General features: G+C 39.8%; 1 protein-coding gene across 1 annotated transcript in view; it reads right to left on the reverse strand.

Moving 5' to 3' along the window:
- Nucleotides 1–16,144, reverse strand: part of PRR32 (proline rich 32) — a 98,388-nt gene that overhangs the window by 289 nt on the left and 81,955 nt on the right.

Below are 16,144 nucleotides of genomic sequence, written 5' to 3' on the forward strand. Positions count from 1 at the left end.
GGTGGGCTCTTTCCCTGCATCCCACAGCTGATCTCTCCCGCCAAGGGGACAGCATATCCAGCATTTGAAGCAGTAACCTCAGCTAAGACCTCTAGCTGGGCCTTAGGTTGGACAAAGGATGTAAACTCCATATCTGGGCCCCTCCCCCCACTCTCCCAACACTACCCCGCCCTTCCAGAGACTTAAACTGGCCACTGAAAAGAAGAGTACTGTCAGATTACAGAGGAGCCTTAGTACTCAGGCTCTGGGAAGACCAGCTGCAGCTCTGACCCAGGGAAGAGGCTGGGAAGAGTGTGATTTTTGCTGAGCTAGGAGAGAAGAGACTACTCCACCCCCAGCCACCACCTTTTCTGGCCTGCAAGAAGAGTGTGACAGGCTGGGCTGGGAGAGAGAAGACCCCTCCATCCCCAGCCCACACCCTTTCTGGCCTGCCTAGGGCAGGACAATTACAACTGCAGAGGCACTCCCAGGGATCAGCAGTAGGCAGCAGACGCAGCTCTGGGCTTTCAGCAGCTCAGAAATCTCCCGCCCGCCACACACACACACACACACACACACACACACACACACACACACGGAAGAAGTGCCCTAAGACTCAGGAGAACTGGGCACAGGGCTGGTGGTGCTACTCTCAGTGTGCCTAGGTGCAGGCAAGGGCAGAAACTGCACTGACTTTGTAGAAATTACCATCCAGACCCCTCAGCCCCACTCATCTAAATTTGCAGTCCCAACATCACTCTGGGCACCATATGACTAGCTCTGCCTGCTCTATACACAGAGAACTCTTTTGTACAGCAGAGGACAAACTGGAGATTACTTAGTGGGCTTAAGCCAAGACTGGTGCTGCTTTTTTTGTTTTGTTTTGTTTTGTTTTTATATCTTTGATATCTTTGCCTGTGTTGAGTGTGGGTTATTGGTTGTTTTTACATGTGAATGTATTTGATTTTTTCTTTGTTGTTATTGTTGTTGTGCTTGGTGATTTGTTTGTTCTGAAATTGCCCTACACCCGGGCCCAGCTTAAGAAACACAAGAGTCAACACACCCAGAGGCCAACTCCATACCAAACGAGAGTACTACCAGGTTTGACCCACAAGTGACACACCCAGAGGGAATTCTCTACAGGCACAAGAGCCCATAGAGGTCAAACCTCATTTACGTGGTCAACCCTCACACAGCAGAACACCCTGTTGTGGGCATAGCCAATTCTCACAACTAGTCAGCCTAGGAGTCAACCCCACCTACTCACAAGCAAAAAGCAATTAAAGATCAACTTTAACAGGACAATGTACACAACACAAGAGTCACTTTGGAGCACATGCAAAGGAGAAGAAGGAAGTGGTGCAAGTCAAATATAAAACATACATACTACATAAGATAACCCAGCAAGAACTAAGAACCCTAGGGGATCTACTTAATACATCGAAGCAAATATAGAGAGTCAGCCAGAATGGGGAAATAAAGAAACATGTCCCAAATAAAAGAACAGAAGAAACCTACAGAATTGGAACCTAATGAAATAGAGGTAACCAACCTATCAGAGACAGAGTTCAGAACACTGATGATAAGAATGTTTAAGGAGCTTAGAGACGATATAAAGAAGGATAGAGATCGTAATGAACAACCAGTTATAACTAAAGAACACAGTTACTGAAATAAATAACTCACTTGAAGAAATTAACAGCAGGTTAGATGAAATATATATATATATATATATATATATATATATATATATATAATATATATATATATATATATATATTATATATATATATATATATATATATATATATATATATGCACATATCCTTGAAAATGTAACTTATTTTCTCTATTAAGTGACTAGAGTAAGAAAATAATCATTTGGATTCCAAAAAAACGTTGTACTGAGCAATCTCTAGGCCACTGTTTTAACTAGATTGTGTTTCTTTGTGGTTTTAAATAAAATTTAAAAATTTTCTCATTGCTCTTAAATCCAACATACAACTTCCTCTGCTGAGAGGATGATGTGTTTGATCTTGTCAGTATCTGAGCTTATAATGTGTTTAGTCATGACTTCAGTTTTGGCTCAAATTTAGATTCAACTTTGGAAAAGCCCTGAAATATAAGCATAACTAAACTGTCAATACTATAGTAGCTTTATTTAATTTTAAGCTTTACTTTCACTATAATTTACTTAGCAAAATGTCTAGTGTGGGGTGGAGGACGGTCAGACTGCTAAGCTGAGCAATTTACTTTTGTGTTTGAAAATCTTTTTTAATTCAAATCCACTATACCATCCTGTATTGCAATTGTGAACTCTTGTTTTTCCTCTACTTTGTAAAGTCTTTTTATATATGGCACACTTACTAGTTTTGCATACCCTTGAACCTCCAAGAGCTATATTCAATCTAGACTTTTATCTGATTGTCTGAGAGAAGTCTCTATTCTTTGCTCAAATATGAAGGCCCCAGACCTCTGAGGAATTCAACTTATTAAGGAATCGTTGCATTTGGCATTCTCTGATAGATTTAAAGAAAATATGTTTGTTACCTTATCCAATATTCTTTGTTGTTACCATGGCTATGGTTGGGTTTGGCACACTTCCACAGCAAAAAACAAAACAGAATTCCACATTAACCCATTCATGTTGATGCAAAAGAAAATGATCAAATATTAACATAAAATGTAAATATATGTCACAAGAATAATATGCCATGATAAAGTAAAAATATAAAGATCAATTTTAATTAAAATAATTCACTAACAATAACAGTATATTATAATATAAATAAATGTCTTTTATAAAATACCATTATATGTCTAATAAAACATTAAATCATATAAAAGAAACATGTTTAAAATTATAAAGCTTACACAACAAAAAACAAACAAGCAAACTTTATTCAAAAAGTTGAATTTCTGAAGTTACTTCCATTAGAAATGAAGAACAAATTAGAAGTGCCTTCTATAACAACTATTATTCAACATTAATTTGGAAGATCTTATTAATTCAATAATTAAATATTCTATATAAATATTGAATTAGAAGAGATAATTATGTTTATTTTCAGTTAACTTTCTTTTTTTCAACTGGAGAACGCCAAAGAGTGAAAAAAATATGAAAGTTGAGTAACTTGCTAGGTAATAAAATCAAAATATAGAATAGTTTACTTTTCTTCATATTCATAAAAATCAGTTGAAAACAGACATGGAAAAACAGCTCATTCACAGTAATGATAAAACCTAACAGCACCACAAATTAAATTTAATGCAAAAAATAGATCACCTCATAAAGTAAACTATAATAGCTTACTTAAGGGCACAAAGTCTGAAAATTTTTAAACAAATATACCACATTCCTGGATGGGAAGACATAATAATAATAAAAAATCCTTTTTTCCTTTCTGATATTCAGAGAATAATTATAAAATTAATACTTAAGAATGTATACCTTAGAAGACAGAATCAATTTAAAATGAATGCAAATATAGTCAACTGACGTTTGGCAAAGGCATAAAGGCAACACAATGGAGAATGGATAGACATTTCTTTTTTTTAATTATTTTTTTAATTTTTTCAAAATTTATTGGGGTAGTCGCTCTCCTGGTGGTCTTGTGCACTCCTGCATTTTGGGAATATATTTTCTTTCTTTTAGTAAATCCTTGGCCTGCTTGCCTTCGTTCATTATGCATTGTTCCTACATCCTGTAATGCCTTCTTGTGATGATACAAGGACCTGATCTCCTCTAACACACAAGATGAGATCAAAAAAATGTTTTTTTAAGCCCCCGCAGTATTGGGGAGCCTGCGAGGATAATTACTGGCTGGGGCACTGCTAGCTCCTGGAAACCGCTGCAGCTGGGAGCTAAAGGACGTGCAGGCAGAGCTTGTGAGGCATGGTCAGCAGATCAGAAATCTCCCGCCCGCACCCATACACACACACACGGAAGAAGTGCCCTAGGACTCTGGAGCTCTGGACAAAGGGCTGGTGGTGCTACTCTCGGTGTGCATACGTGCGGACAAGGGCAGAAGCTGCACTGACTTTGTGGAGACTATCATCCAGACCCCTCAGGCCCACGCATTTAAGTCTGCAGTCCCAAAGTCTCTCTGGGCACCAGGTGACCAGCTCTGCCTGCGCAATAAGCAGGGGGCTCTTTGGTACAGCAGAGGACAACCTGGTCATTGGTTGGTGGGCTCAGGCCGAGACGGTCGCTGCTTTTTGTTTTGCTTTGTTTTGCTTTGTCTTGTATCTTTGATATCTTTGCCTGTGTCGAGCGGGGGTTATCGGCTGTTTTTTTTTTTTTTTTTTTTGCATGTGAATGTACTTGATTTTTTTTTTCTTTGCTGTTGCCGTTGCTGCTATGCTTGGTGATTTGCCTTGTTCTGGGACTTCCCTGCCGGGGCCCAGCTTGAGTGGCACGGGACTCGGCATATCCGGGGGCCAACTCCAGACCAAATCGGAGTGCAGCCGGGTTTGACCTGCAGGTCACACACCTAGAGGGGGTTCTCTGCAGGCTCTGGAGCCCATAGAGGCCAAATCACATTGGGGTGGTCAACCATCACGCAGCAGAGTGCCCTGCAGGGGGCAGAGCCAAGTCTCAAGGCGGGTCAGCCCAGGAGTTGACCCCACCTGCTCACTAGCGGGAAGAACTTAAAGATCTTCTTGAACGGGACAGTGTACACAACACAAGACTCACCTTTGGAGCACACGCAGAGGAGGACGACGTGGTGCGAGTCAAATATAAAGGACACATACTACATAAGATAACCTAGCAAGAACTAAGAACGCTAGGGGATCTACCTAATATATCAAAATAAACACAGTCAGCCAGAATGGGGAAACAAAGATACACGTCCCAAATAAAAGAACAGAAGAAGCCTCCACAACTGGAACCAAATGAAGCAGACGTAACCAACCTCTCAGAGACAGAGTTCAGAACACTGGTGATAAGAATGTTTAAGGAGCTTAGAGAAGACATAAAGAAGGATGTAGAAATCATAACAAACGAGCTTAGAGAAAACATAAAGAAGGATGTAGAAATCATAACGAAAAACCAGTTGGAACTAAAGAACACAATTACCGAAATTAAGAACTCACTTGAAGGAATTACCAGCAGGCTAGATGAAGCAGAGGATCGAATCAGCGACTTAGAAGACAAGGTAGCAGAGATCACCCAAAGGGAACAACAGAAAGAAAAAAGAATACAAAACAATGAGGATGGCCTAAGAGACCTCTGGGATAACATCAAGCGCAACAACATGCGCATCATAGGAATACCAGAAGGTGAAGAGAGCAAGCAACGGATTGAGAACATATTTGAAGTAATAATGTCTGAAAACTTCCCCAACCTGATGAAGGAAACCAACATACAAGTCCAGGAAGTGCAGAGAGTTCCAAACAGGATTAACCCAAACAGGTCCACACTAAGACACATTATAGTTAAAATGGCAAAGCTTAAAGACAAAGAGAGAATCCTAAAAGCAGCAAGAGAAAGACGGAGGGTTACATACCAGGGAACTCCCATAAGACTATCAAATGATTTTTCTACAGAAACGTTGAAGGCCAGGAGGGAGTGGCAGGAGATACTTAAAGTGATGGAAAACAAAGGCCTACAACCTAGATTGCTTTATCCAGCAAGGCTATCATTTAAAGTTGATGGAGAGATAAAGAGCTTTCCAGATAAAAATAAGCTAAAGGAATTTATCACCACCAAGCCAGCATTGCAAGAAATACTAAAAGGACTTCTGTAAATAGAAGAAAGATCAAAACAACCTAACTACAAATTTAAAAATGGCAATATCTATGTACCTATCAATAATCACTTTAAATGTAAATGGATTAAATGCTCCAATCAAGAGACATAGGGTGGCTGACTGGATAAGACAGCAAGACCCTTGTATGTATACAAGAGACTCACCTCAGAACAAAAGACACACACAGGCTGAAAGTGAAGGGTTGGAGTAAGATATTTCATGCAAATGGAAACGAGAAAAAAGCTGGAGTTGCAATACTTATATCTGACAAAATAGACTTTAAAATGAAGAACATACTAAAAGATAAAGATGGGCACTATATAATAATAAAGGGATCGATCCGACAAGAGGACATAACCCTAGTAAACATCTATGCACCCAACATAGGAGCACCTAAATATATAAAACAGGTACTGACTGACATAAAGGCAGAGATCAACAGTAACACTATTATAGTCGGGGACTTCAACACACCTCTGACCACAAGGGACAGGTCTTCCAGACAGAAAATCAATATGGAAACAACAGCCTTAAATGATACATTGGACCACTTGGATTTAATCGATATTTTCAGAACATTTCACCCCAATGCTGCAAAATACACGTTTTTCTCAAGCGCACATGGAACATTTTCCAAGATAGACCACATGTTAGGCCACAAAACTAGTCTTGATAAATTTAAGAATATTGAAATCATACCAATTGTCTTCTCTGATCATAGTGCTATAAAATTAGAAATGAACTACAGGAAAAATACTGGAAGACAAACCAATTCATGGAGGCTGAATAACTTATTACTAAATAATGAATGGGTCAAGCAGGAGATCAAGGAAGAAATCAAAAGACATCTCGAGAAAAACGAAAATGAAAACACGATGACCCAAAATCTATGGGATGCCGCGAAAGCAGTCCTAAGAGGGAAATTCATAGCTTTGCAGGCCTACCTAATGAAACAAGAAACATCACTAATCAACAGTTTATCTTCACATTTAAGGGATTTGGAAAAAGAACAGCAAAATAAGCCCAAAGGGAACACAAGGAAGGAGATAATAAAGATCAGAGCAGAAATAAATGAAATAGAAACCAGAAAAACAATACAAAAGATCAATGAATCCAAGAGTTGGTTGTTAGAGAAGATAAACAAAATTGACAAACCTTTAGCCAGACTCATTAAAAAAAAGAGAGAGAGGACCCAAATTAATAAAATCAGAAATGAAAGAGGAGAAGTGACAACGGACACTGCAGAAATACAAAGAGTTTTAAGAAGTTACTATGAGCAACTATATGCCAACAAATTTGACAATTTGGAAGAAATGGACAATTTTCTAGAGGCGTACAACCTTCCAAGGCTAACTCAAGAAGAAACAGAAAACCTGAATAGACTGATTACCACCACGGAAATTGAATCAGTAATCAACAGTCTCCCAACAAACAAAAGCCCTGGACCAGATGGCTTTACAGGTGAATTTTACAAAGCGTTCAAAAAAAGAATTATCACCAATTCTCCTCAAGCTCTTCCAAAAAATCCAGAAGGCGGGAAGACTCCCAAACACTTTTTATGAAGCCACTATCACCCTGATCCCAAAATCAGACAAAGACACCACAAAAAAAGAAAACTACAGGCCGAAATCTTTAATGAACATAGATGCAAAAATCCTCAACAAAATATTAGCAAACATAATTCAGCAATACATTAAAAAGATCATTCACCACGATCAAGTGGGATTCATCCCTGGTATGCAGGGGTGGTTCAACATCCGCAAATCTATTAATGTGATACACCACATTAACAAAATGAAAAATAAAAATCACATGATCATATCAATAGATGCAGAAAAAGCATTTGATAAAATCCAACAGCCATTTATGATAAAAACCCTTAAGAAAGTGGGAATAGAGGGATCTTATCTCAACATAATAAAGGCCATATATGACAAACCCACAGCTAACATCATACTCAATGGGGAAAAGCTAAAACCATTCCCCCTAAGATCAGGAACAAGGCAAGGATGCCCACTATCTCCGCTTCTATTCAACATAGTTCTGGAAGTTCTTGCCACAGCAATCAGACAAGAAAAAGAAATAAAAGGCATCCAAATTGGTAAGGAGGAAGTAAAGTTATCATTGTATGCAGATGATATGATACTATATATAGAGAACACTAAAGACTCCACCAAGAAGCTATTAGAGCTGATAGATGAATTTAGTAAAGTAGCAGGATACAAAATTAATATTCAGAAATCAGTTGCATTTGTATATACCAATAATAAAACATCAGAAGGAGAAATTAAAAAAACAATCCCATTAACAATCGCTCCAAAGACTATAAAATACCTGGGAATAAATTTAACCAAAGAAGTAAAAGATCTGTACTCAGAAAATTATAAGACACTGAAGAAAGGAATGAAGGAAGATATAAATAGATGGAAACACATATCATGTTCATGGATAGGAAGAATTAATATAGTTAAAATGTCCATACTGCCTAAGGCAATATACATATTCAATGCAATTCCTATCAAACTGCCAACATCGTTTTTCACAGAAATAGAACATATAATCCTAAAATTTATATGGGACCATAAAAGACCCCGAATAGCAAAGGCAATCTTGAGAAATAAGAACAAAGTGGGAGGTATAACAATACCTGACTTCAAATTATACTACAAGGCTACAGTAATCAAAACAGCATTGTACTGGCATAAAAACAGACACATAGATCAATGGAACAGAATAGAGAGTCCAGAAATAAATCCACGCCTATATGGCCATTTAATCTACGACAATGGAAGCAAGAATGTACGATGGAGTAATGACAGTCTATTCAATAAATGGTGTTGGGAAACCTGGACAGACACATGCAAAAAAATGAAGTTGGACCAACCACCTCCTTACACCATATAAAAAAATAAATTCAAAGTGGCTTAAAGACTTAAATGTAAGATCTGAAACCATAAAATACCTAGAAGAAAATATAGGAAGAAACTTCACAGACATTACCCGGAGTAAGATTTTTACTGATATATACCCTCGCTCGAGGGAACTAAGAGAAAAAATAAACATGTGGGATTATATCAAACTAAAAAGTTTTTTCACAGCAAAGGAAACCATCAATAAAACTAGAAGGGATCCTACTGAATGGGAAAAGATATTTGCCAATGATATATATGATAAGGGATTAATAATACAAATCTATGGAAAACTCACTCAACTCAACTCCAAAAAAACAAACGATCCAATTAAAAAATGGGCAGAGGACTTGAAGAGACATTTTTCTAAAAAGGACATACAGATGGCAAACAGACATATGAAGAAATGCTCAACCTCACTAACCATCAGAGAAATGCAAATAAAAACCACAATGAGATACCACCTCACCCCAGTCAAAATGGCTATCATCAATAAATCAACAAACAACAAGTGCTGGCGCGGATATGGAGAAAAGGGAACCCTTGTGCACTGTTGGTGGGATTGCAGACTGGTGCAGCCGCTATGGAAAACAGTATGGAGGTATCTCAAAAATCTGAAAATGGAACTACCTTATGATCCAGTAATTCCACTCCTAGGTATCTATCCGGAGAAATCCAAAACTTCAATTCAAAAATCTTTATGCACTCCTATGTTTATTGCAGCACTATACACAATAGCTAAGACAGGGAAACAACCAAAATGCCCATCGGTAGATGACTGGATTAAGAAACTGTGGTACATTTATACAATGGAGTATTATGCAGCCATAAAGAAGAAAGAAATCTTACCATTTGCAACAACATGGATGGATCTAGAGAACATTATGTTAAGTGAAATAAGTCAGACAGAGAAAGATAAGTACCATATGATCTCACTTATTTGCGGATTCTAAAGAAAAGAATAAGTGAATGAACGAATCAGAAACAGTTTGGGAGACAATGAGGAAAAACTGAGGGTTGCTAGATGGGCGGGAGGGGTGGGGGGTGGGGGGGAGGGTGAGGGGATTGGAGGGCAATCGGTGACCATAGGATGGCCACGGGCTTGAAAATTAATCTGGGGAACGTAATTTGGTGGTTACCAGAAGGTAAAGGGGTTGGGGGGGTGGGGGATGAGGATGAGGGGGATCAAATGTATGGTGATGGAAGGGGAGCTGACTCTGGGTGGTGAACACACAGTGTGATTTATGGATGATGTGATACAGAATTGCACACCTGAAATCTATGTAATTTTACTAACAATTGTCACCCCAATAAATTAAAAATAAATTAATAAAAAAAATGTGCAAAAATAAATTTCTGCCCTTGCCTTCACATATGCACACTGAGAGTAGCACCACCAGCCCCATGTCCAGTACTCCTGAGTCTTAGGGCACTTCTTCCGTGTGTCTGTGTGTGTGTGTGTGTGTGTGTGTGTGTGTGTGTGTGTATGGGGGAGTACGGGCAGGAGATTTCCGAGCTGCTAAAAGCCCAGAGCTGCGTCTGCTGCTTACTGCTGATCCCTGGGAATGTCTCGGCAGTTGCACTTGCCCCGCCCTAGGCAGACCAGAAAGGGTGTGGGCTGGGGATGGAGGGGTCTTCTCTCTCCCAGCCCAGCCGCGCGTCACACTCTTCCCGCAGGCCAGAAAAGGTGGTGGCTGGGGGTGGAGGAGTCTCTTCTCTCCTAGCCCAGCCAAAATCACACTTTTCCCAGCCTCTTCCCTGGGTCAGGGCTGCCTGTCAGTCTTCCCAGAGACCGAGCACTACTACGGCTCGTCTGTAATCTGACACTACTCCTCAGTTCAGGTTCCAGTTTAAGTCTCTGGAAGGGCGGGGGTAGGATTGGAAGGGGGAAGGGGCCCAGGTATGGAGTCTGTGTTCTTTGTCTGCCCTAGGGCCCACTAGCCGCCCTCCCGGCGGGAGAAATCAGCTGTGGGACGTAGGGAAAGAGCCCACCTCCTGGTCTCTGTGCTCTCCGTTCCGCCCTGGAATCCCGTGCGTGCCCGGAACTGCGGGTGCCACCGCGGTTTTCGCCTCTGCCGTCACCACTGCAGCCGGGATTTCCTCGCCGCCGCCGGCCTGGATTCCACCACCGGCCTGCGCGTTTTCACTCTGCTCCCGTCCTTCCTTCCCCTGCTCTCCCAATTAGCGCACTTTCAAGTAATCCTTTCACGAGTCTCTTAGCTGTTCTGTGTGATGAGCAAAGAGTTCTTTGATGGGTTATAGGTCCCGTTTGTAATAAGATCCAGAGGAGAACTGAGAAACTGCGCCCCACTGCCGCCATTCCTATGACGTCATCTATTAATTGTTTTAATCATAAATGGATGTTGTATCTTGTCAAACACTTTTTCCACATGTATTGATATAATCATATGATTTTGTGCTTTATTTTGTTTATGTGGTGTATCAAATTGATCAATTTGTATATGTTAAACCATCCTTGTTCCCCTGGGATGAACCCCACTTGGTGGTGATGTATAATCTTTTTAATGCATTGTTGCATTACATTTGCTAGAATTATGTTTAGGATTTTTGCATCTGTATTTCTCAGAGATATTGGTCTGTAATTTTCTTTTTTGTGTGTTATCCTTACCAGGTTTTGGTATCAGGATAATGTTGGCCTCATAAAATGAGTTAGAGTATTTTGTCTCTTCCTCAGTTTTTTTGGATGAGTTCGAGTAGGATTGGTATTAGATCCTCTTTGAGTGTTTGGAAGAATTCACTAATGAAGCCACCTGCTCCTGCAATTTTGCTTTTGGGAAGGTTTCAAATGACTGATTCAATTTCCTTAAAAGTGATCAGTCTATCTAGATTTTCCAGTTCTTCTTGATTCAGCATAGGAAGGCTATATGTTTGTAAGAACTTGCCCATTTCTTTTAGTTTATTTAATTTGGTGGCAAATACTCCTTCATAGTATTCATGGGTGATCCTTTGTATTTCCGTGGTATCCTTGATAAGTTCCCGCCTTTCACGTCTCACTTTGTTTATTTCTGTCTTTTCTCTTTTTATCTCAGTGAGTCTAGCGAGGGGTTTGTCAATTTTATTAATATTTTCAAAGAACTAATTGTATGTCACATTAATTTTTTTAATTAAATTTTATTGGGGTGACAATTGTTAGTAAAGTTACATAGATTTCAGGTGTACAATTCTGTATTACATCATCTATAAATCACATTGTGTATTCACCACCCAGAGTCAGTTCTCATTCCATCACCAGATATTTGATCCCTTTTACCCTCGTTACCACCGCCCCCTTCCCCCTTCCCCTCTGGTAACCACTGAACTAATTTCTGTGTCTATGAATTTTTGTTTCTCATTTGTTTGCCTTGATCTTGAGATTATAATGCTCAGCAAAATAAATCAGACAGAAAAAGCAGAGAACCACATGATTTCACTGATATGTAGTATATAAACAAAAACAACAAAAGATCTTTACTTATTTTCTGTTTGGATTATCTATTCATAGCTGTCAATGAGGTATTTAGGTCCCCTAGCATAATTGTGTTTGGTCAATTTCTCCCTTTAGTTCTGTTAGTAGTTGCTTGGTATATTTCAGAGCTCCCTGATTGGGGGTATAAATATCGATGACTGTTATGTCTTCTTGTTGTATAGTCCCCTTTACCATTATGAAATGTCCGTCTTTGTCTCTTGTTACCTTTGTCACCCTGAAGTCTGTTTCATCTGATATCATTATAGCTACACCTGATTTTATCTGGATACCATTTGCTTGGAGTGTTAATTTCCACCCTTTCACTTTGAGTCTATGCTTGTACTTGTAGCTGAGATGTGTCTCTTGGAGACAGCATATGGTTGGATTTAGTTTCTTGATCCAATCTGTTACTCTGTGCCTTTTTATTAGTGAGTTCAGTCCATTTACATTTAGGGTGATTATTGACATGTGAGGATTTTCTATCACTCTATCTTTTGTTTTCTGGGAAGATTTTGTCTCCATTGTTTCTTTGCCTTTTTTGTTGTTGTCTATTATTTCTGTGTGGTGGTATTCTATGATGTTTCCCTCTGTTTCTTCTTTTATTACAGTATGTATTTCAGTTCTGAATTTTTTTAAGTGGTTACCGTTAAGTTTATATAAAAGAAAGTTTGATATTTAGAGTATTCCGTTTCTTCGGCATGCTTACTTTCTCCATATCCATATTCTGATTCAGGCCTTTACTCTCCCCCTTTTTATGTTTTGATTGCCACAAATTGTCCCTGTTGATGGTGGTCAAATAGCCTCTTCTTGTAGTGCAGGTCGTGTATTAGAAAATTCCCTGAGCTTCTCTATGTCTGTAAAGGTCTTTATTCCTCCTTCACATCTAAAGGATATCTTTGCTGGATATATTATTTTTGGCTCATAATTTCTCTCTTTCAATAGTATGAATATTTGGTTCCACTTCCTCCTGGCTTGTAGAGTTTCTGCTGAGAAATCTGATTGTAATCTAATGGGCTTTCCTTTGTAGGTTACCGTCTTCTTTTCCCTGGCTGCCTTGAGGATTCTTTCTTTGTCGTTGATTTTAGACAGCTTCAATACAATGTGCCTTGGAGAAGGCCTGTTGGGGTTGAGGTAATTAGGTGTTGTATTTGCTACTTGGATTCAAGGATCCAGTTCTTTCCACAAGTTTGGGAAGTTCTCATCAACTATTTGTTTGAATATACTCTCTGTTTCCTTCTCTCTTTCTTCTCCTTCTGGTATGCCCATTTTTCTTGTATTGCTCTTTCTGATGGAGTCAGAAAGTTCTTGTAGAGTTCTCTCATTTCTTTTAAGTCTCAAGTCTTTTTCTTCTTCTTTCCGTGTCATTTCCAGGTTTCTATCTTCGATGTCACTTATTCTTTCCTCCATCTGGTCAACTCTACTACCTAAGCTGGTTATTTCATTCTGCATTTCTTCTATTGAGTTCTTAATCTCCAGAAAGTCTATTTGGTTCTTTTTAAACATTTCAGTCTCTTTCGTAAAATGCTCATGTTGTTCTTTGATTGTGTTTCTGGGTTCATTAAACTGACTTTCTGTGTTGTCTTGTATCTCGTTGAGTTTTTTTCAGAACTGCAATCTTGAATTCTCTGTCATTTAAGTCATATATTTCCATATCTTTTAGTTCCTTTTCTGGATACTTTTCAATTTCTTTCTGAGCTGTCTTGTTGCCTTGGTTATTCATGGCAATTACTGATTTATTATTTCTCTTCCTAGACATCAACAGGAGTGGGTTCTGCAACAAGTTGATAGGAAGAGATCTATGTTTTGTTTTCCAGTACTTGTTCGTAGAATGTTTTATTTTCTCTCTGAATGTAGCCCTTTTTTCTCTCTCACACTGTAGTGTTGTGTTTTCTCTGAACTACTCCAGCTTCTCACACAATGGTGGGATTACCTGGAAGGCAGTCTTCTACTCTATTAACAGTTCACCTTGGTCATAGGGGGCCACATCCCTGTGTGGGTGTGGAGAGCTTTTGAAGTTTCCAAGCTCTTCCTGCACCAGATTCAGAGCCCGTGTGTTTCAGCAGTTCTGTTTACTCCTGCAGGCATCCGCCAAGATAGGTGGGGACAGGGGCGGGGTGAGTTGTTAGAGGTGGCCCAGAGCAATGGCAGTAACCACCACCACAGCCACTCCTGTCTCCACAGCTCCCTCCCCTTTGCCGGAACCAGTTGTGCTGCAAATCTGTTTCTGTGGACCACAGTTCTCAGAATGCAAATATTCTCTTCTTGTGATCTGACACTGCTACTGTTCTGCTTCTAATACTGGCCAGGTGAAGGTGGGGCAAGCTCTGGGATGGTAGGGAGGGGTTGGCTAATCTCAGTGCCTAAGGTTTCTGTTCTTGGCTCCGCAGTGAGGTCTTAAACCACCGTTTTCAGGCTTTTTCCCTCAGTTTTTGCTCTGAGGTCTCTGCCATGAGCGTTTGTTTCGGCCGTGTTATATGCTGTCCCCTCACCCTTGTGTTAAACGCAGCCTTAGCAGTCCGAGTTCTTCCCTCTCCCGCAGCTGTGGCAGTTCCGGGATACAGCAAGTTGGGAGTACTAAGCTAGGTTTGTGTCCTGTGCCCACGGGGCTCCATCTCTGCACTTCTCCCTTCCCTCCTCCCCTGCTTGCGCAATTTACCCACCTTTAGGTGAATTCAGTAATGAGCCTCTTTGTCTTGCCTGTGTGCTGTGCAGGTAGTGCTTGGTGAAATTATAGCTGTTTAATTTGTTGTAAATTCCAGGGGAGATTTCCAGAGGCTCACCTCATGCCACCACCATTTTCATGACATCTCTCCTCGTTCTCTTTCAGTGTTTTTGTTTTTTTATTTCTTTTTATCATGTTTGTTATTGTGGGGATAGAGTCCCACAAAGCAGTTTCTATGCTCTCGGCCTCACGTGGAGGGGTACTGACTTGGGTAGTAGATGGTCATCAGCTGTGACTGGTTAGCCAATTGGCTGCTGGTATAACTGCCTCGGCTGCGCTAGACAGTGGAGAGTCAGTAAAGTAGAGGGGAGTCGGTTGGTTGGCACAAAAGTGGACAGCAGGTCACACATCATGTGAATCCAGCCTCCAGTGAGACTATAGTGGTATGACTCCCCTATCTATGGCTTCGTGGATGGTCCTTTTTGGCTTAGCCACATCCTGCGTTCTTATGGGGGGAGTGGAAGCTGAGGCCCCGCAGGCCACCCTGCACAACAGTTATGTTTAAGGGTATAGTGTCTTATTTGGTGTATGGGTTGTCATTTCCTGCGTGTTTGTCTGTTCATTATACTACTCATGGTTTCTATTCTTTTGCTTGTTTGTATCTGGTGGAACAGCTTCTTCAGTATTTCTTGTAATGCAGGTCGTGTGTTAGAAAATTTCTTCCACTTCTGTATGTCTCGAAAGGTCTTTTTTCCTCCTTCATATCTAAAGGATATCTTTGCTGTATATATTATTTTTGCCTCATAATTTTTCTCTTTCCATAGTTTGAAAATTTGCTTTCAATCCCTCGTGGTTTCTAGAGTTTCTGCTGAAAATCTGATGATAATCCAATGGGCTTTCCTTTGTCAGTTCCCATCTTCTTTTGTCTTGCTGCCTTGAGGAGACTTTTTTGTCATTATTTTTTTTCAGCTTCAATAAAAGGTGCTATGGAGAAGGACTATTGGAGTTGAGGTAATTAGGTGTTCTATTTGTTTCTTGGATTTGAGGATCCAGTTGTCTCCATAGGTTTGGGAAGTTGTCTTCAATTCTTTGTTTGAATGTACTCTCCATTCTCTTCTCCCTTTCTTTTTCTTGTATGCCTCCTATCCTTATATTTTTCTTTCTGATGGAGTCAAAAATATCTTGTAGAGTTCTTTCATTTCTTTTAACTCTCAAGTCTCTCTCTTCTTCCATCTGAGTTATTTCCAGATTTCTATTTTCGATGTCATTGATTCTTTCCTTCATCTGCTCAGCTCTATTATCTAAGCCTGCTATTGCTTTCTTCATTTCTTTTACTGAGTTTTTAATCTCCAGAAATTCTATTTCATTCTGTTTT

Source organism: Rhinolophus ferrumequinum, chromosome X (genome assembly GCF_004115265.2).
Source record: "Rhinolophus ferrumequinum isolate MPI-CBG mRhiFer1 chromosome X, mRhiFer1_v1.p, whole genome shotgun sequence".
Lineage (NCBI taxonomy): Eukaryota > Metazoa > Chordata > Mammalia > Chiroptera > Rhinolophidae > Rhinolophus > Rhinolophus ferrumequinum.